At 51.3% G+C, this 4,824-nt stretch overlaps 1 pseudogene; it reads right to left on the reverse strand.

Moving 5' to 3' along the window:
• Positions 1-3,519: 3,519 nt before the first annotated feature.
• Positions 3,520-3,726, reverse strand: LOC142272513 (U2 spliceosomal RNA; annotated as a pseudogene).
• Positions 3,727-4,824: the final 1,098 nt, after the last annotated feature.

The following is a 4,824-nucleotide window of genomic DNA, read 5'->3' on the forward strand; positions in this document are numbered from 1 at the left end:
GACCATGTAAAGCTCACCCCCAGCCGAAGTGGGTACACCTACGCTCTGACCATCGTAGACCACTACTCGAGGTTCCTGGTGGTTGTCCCAGTTAAGGACTTAACCGGCCGCACCGCTGCTAAGGCTTTCCAGGCTTATTTCTGTTGACCGCATTGGTACCCGGAGAGGGTGCTTACCGACCAGGGTCCGGCCTTTGAAGCAGAGGTATTCCAGGAATTCTGCCAGTTGTACGGCTGCAAGAAAATCCGGACCACGCCTTACCACGCCCAAACCAATGGCATTTGTGAAAAGATGAACCACTTGGTCCTGGGCCTCCTCAAGACGTTACCACTGGAAGAGCGGAACCTGTGGCTGGAGAATCTACCTGACCTGGTCGATATGTACAACAACATCCCTTCCAGCTCTACGAAATGCACTCCAGCATACCTGATGAGAGCTCGTCCCGGCCGGCTACCAGTGGATCTGGAAATGGGCTTGGAAGCTTCAGAAGCACTCCTGTCGACAGCTGAATGGGACACTCGGCGGAGGACACAGTACCGACAGGTCCAGGAGTATGTTGAAAAGAACTTGTGCCGGAGTCGGGGACAACAGGAGCAGTGCTTCAACAAGAAGGCGCCTGCCGGTTCCTTCCAACCTGGGGATGTAGTGCTGAAGCGGAAAAGAAGGGCCCACAAGCTGGATGATCAATGGGAAAAAACCCCGTATGTAGTCCAGCCCACAGGATGGGAGAATGGGAAGGCCTACCAGATCAGCCGTGACCAGGGGGGGACTTTGGCCACGGTTTCCCGAGACCACCTGAAGAAGTGCCCACCAGCATTGAGAGTAGCGGATGAGGCTCCAGTTCCCAGTCCAGTGGAGAAGGAAAAAGAGGTAATCCACACCATGATGGGTGATTTTCCAGCAGACTGGCCTACACAGAACGGTGCGGTGATCCTTCCAGTGATACTGTTCCCACAACCCGTGAATGAAGAAATGATGGAAACGGTTAACCGCGAGCCAGTGCCCAGGGATGTACCTGTACCCAGCTCCCCTACGCCTCCGCCTGCCCCACATGATAGCAGGGAGGAGGAACTGACTGTTCCCTCTGCCCCACTGCCTGTCACCACTGACACCGGATCCCGAAGGTCCACTCGCCCCAACCTAGGTAGACCCCCACTTAGGTACAGGGAAACTACTCTTTAAAAGGGGGGGGCTTTATGTGTTGAGTGTACCAGTTTGAAAGTTTTAAATGATAAGTAAAGATGATCAACCAAAGAAGTTTACCTGATTGAACCGTGATTAAACCGGCCGTTGCCGGCAACTGTTGTCCCCGTAGGGACTGTGCAACCATTGCGTAAGGAACTGCTTACGGACAAGCCCGAGAACTTGCAGGGCAACCACAAACTTAGTGCAATGTAAATAAAAATGTTTGTTGGCTTGACACCGTTACCGCCTCCGGAGAGGCTGATTTGGGAGGATGGGCCTGGAGGAAAGGGATGGCCTAGGCCCGCCACTACCGTAACCGGTGGCGATCCTCCGGGGGTTCAGGGGTCCCCTTGGACGTGGGCCCCCTGAAAGAGACAGAACCCGCTCGGGCAACTTGGTGCTGGACTGGGGTCAAGGGGTGCTGCCCGCTTCTTAGGGGCAGCATCAGGGCCAGGTTGTTTGGGTGGGAGAAGAGCGGAAGCTGTACCGTTGTAAAATGTTTATGATGCTTTTACATGTTTTACCGTTTTATTCTTTTTCAGTTGTGAAAATAAAACCGGTGATGGACGGGCAGCCCGCGGACGGTCTGCATTTTACTATAGGGGAATGTGGCGCCCTGGACAAGCCAGGTCGTCACAGGTACTACACCAACACGCTCTACACTCCGGCTAGGCACACCGAAGCTAAACACAAATCCTAGTTGCCTTCCTCCAGGGGCTGATGTCCACACCAGGGGGTGGGCCAGGCGGTTGATCCCACCCACCGAGGAGTTCACAGTCCTGGAGGCGGGAAAAGGAGTCAGATTAGAGATCAGTTTTGGAGTTAGAGAAGTGAAGAGGAGAGGAGACTGACCGTGTCCGTGTGTGTGGCCCGGGCACTCAGCAAGGTTGGCAGACGGTGGTGACCTTCTGCAGGAGAGGCTGATTGGAGTGAACCGTACGGACCGGGGATGGGCGGTGGCCCGCCGGTACCAGATCGGGGAGTGAAGAGAAGCCAGCACCATCCGGCAGGGCCTACGGACCCCGACCAGGCTAGGAGTCGCCGTAAAACCGGTCAAATCCGTTAGCGACAGGAACCTCCAGGGTTTCCCAGCAGTCAAGACCCGATTGAAGGCAACAGCTCACACCGTAGAGGGAAGCACAGTCACCGCCAAGGCTACAGTTCCCAGGGCCAGAGCCTGCGGGCAAAAGGGGCTCCCTCAGCATCCATCCAAGCTGGGGAGCGGGTTACCGGTGGGAAGCCCGCTAGATTTTGGGGGAATAAAAGGGGTCCACCACCACATCCCCACAGGTGCACACCCACCCATCAAAGAGAGCTATAAGCCAATACCACCTTCACATTGCCAGTGTACCAAGGACATGTTGAGCAACATGAAGGCGGCTGGGGTTATCCGTGACAGTTGTAGCCTTTGGGCAGCTCTGTTGATCCTGTTAAAAAAGAAGGACGGCACCACTCCCCGTATTGAGGAATCGCTAGCTGCATTGAGAACTGCAAATTATTTTTCTACCCTTGATCTCACTAGTCACTATTGGCAAGTGTCCGTTGCTGAGGCAGACCGGGAGAAGACCGCCTTCGCCACCCCTATGGGTCTCTGCGAGTTCAAAAGCATGCCCTTCGAGCTGTGCAATGCGCCAGGAACCTTCCAGAGGCTGATGGAATGCTGCTTGGGACAAGATTTTAGGGTGTATAAAAAGGGAGATTAGATCCCGTGATCCCAACGTATTGTTACACCTCTATAAATCACTTGTAAGGCTACATCTGGAATATGGGAACCAGTTTTGGGCTCCACATTTTAATAAGGACATTCAGAAGTTAGAGTCAGTTCAAAGGTGGGCAACTAGACTACTACAAGGAATGGAAGGCCTCCCATATGATGACAAGTTGAAAAAGTTATTAAGTGATTATTGGCTGCAATGGGGCTTTCTGGCTGGTGCCAGCCTCTCTTCTTAGCACACAGGAACCACAATCCCTACACCATGCTTCAATGGATTCTCTCATCCCAGCCCAGTAAAACTACATATTTTACACAGTCATAAGCAGCCAAAAGGGATCTATTCTATTCAATTGCAAATGATCTAGATAAGACTGAGAATAAGATACTGCACGGGACATAGCAGAGTTGGTCAAGTTGAGTGGAGATGAGTTTGCTATTTGGCACAGCTTTTTGCATCAATAAAGCAAGTAAAAGGTGTGAAAGATAAAAAAAAGGGTGAAAGTGTGAAAAGTGAATTGGCCAAATTGAGGTGCATATAAAGTTTTTGCTTTCTTTCAATTCACTAATGGGGCTCATTTGAATCAGGTGAATTGAGTTCTGCTTTTGGAAACTGGGTTAAGAAGGGGTGCACCGGTCCTGGAGGTACTGCAATACCAGGTCAATGCGTGCAGTGGACAGAGCAAGATTTTTTCCATCTCCTTGTTCTAAAAATCCATTTAATATATGGTCCCCAGAGAGGGGACGTATCAGATATTAAACTGATAAGAACAGATTTAATTTTTTTTTTTTTCTGTTTATCAGTAGGACTTCAAAATAACAAAGGTGATCGCCTCCCGTTGCCTGGGAACCGTCCAGGCACAAGAGGGCTATGTGTCACCAGAAGGCGCACACACTTCCTCAAGGCCGGCAGACGTGCAATCCCAGGCACCTTCCAGTACCGACCAAGGTAGCGTCCTCCGAAACTACACTTGATCTTAGCCAAAAGGCCGAGAAGCTATAACCCGAATTGGTTACGGCCTTGAGTGGCACCCTGGCCTATACCGGACACATCTTAGGGAGAGGGAGACAAACCCACGCCTACAGAAGACATTTTGTCACCCAAGCCAACCCTTGAAAAGGCTGTTTTGCAGAGCAAAAACAAGAAGAATGGTGCTTTTTGCAGCCGCCGCCCACTGCAATGAATCTGAATAACTCCTCCTTTTGGACACAAGCACCTCCCCTCCCCCTTGCAGTCTTTCCAATTCATGATACAAAAAGACGGACGGACAGGACAGGACAGGACAGGCTGCCTGACTTTCCGTCACTGCCACCCTTTGCCATCCTTGCCCGTAGAAAGCCCTTTCATCATCCCCAAACCCTAATCTTTTCCCTTCCCTTCCCAGATGCGTCTCACTCCCTTTCATTAGGAAGTGAGCGCAGCCTTTTCTCCGTTCTGCACATGCGCGACGTTAAACACAAATGCGCAGGCGTGCGTTCCATTACCCTCACTGCATTCCACTCCCATACAGGAAGTGGGCGCAGCTATTACTACGGTCGCACATAAAAGAACCCACGGCCACCACTGCACATAGCTGACTCCACCACAGGACACCCACTTCTACACCAACACAGGTAAGACAGGATCGGCACCTCTATGCTCCTGTTACAATCAGGCTCAGTCACCATGTGATAACGCTCTCAACTCTTTAGTTGCAGGCTCCCCTTGCTTCACCTCCACTGGCTGTGCTGCCATTTCCTCTCCCACCTGGAAGGTATACTTTATTCCACTATTTTCCTGTTTCTCTCTTCCCCCTTTTCCCATAACCTACTTTTATCTGCATTTGTGGGGTATCTATATGCTATTTACATCATAGTTTTATTCATTAATATGGAAGGGAAGAGTGCCCATGAGAGTGTTGAACTGCGGAGAGCAAGAGATTAAGCTG

Source organism: Anomaloglossus baeobatrachus, unplaced genomic scaffold, assembly GCF_048569485.1.
Source record: "Anomaloglossus baeobatrachus isolate aAnoBae1 unplaced genomic scaffold, aAnoBae1.hap1 Scaffold_3501, whole genome shotgun sequence".
NCBI classification, from domain to species: Eukaryota; Metazoa; Chordata; class Amphibia; order Anura; family Aromobatidae; genus Anomaloglossus; species Anomaloglossus baeobatrachus.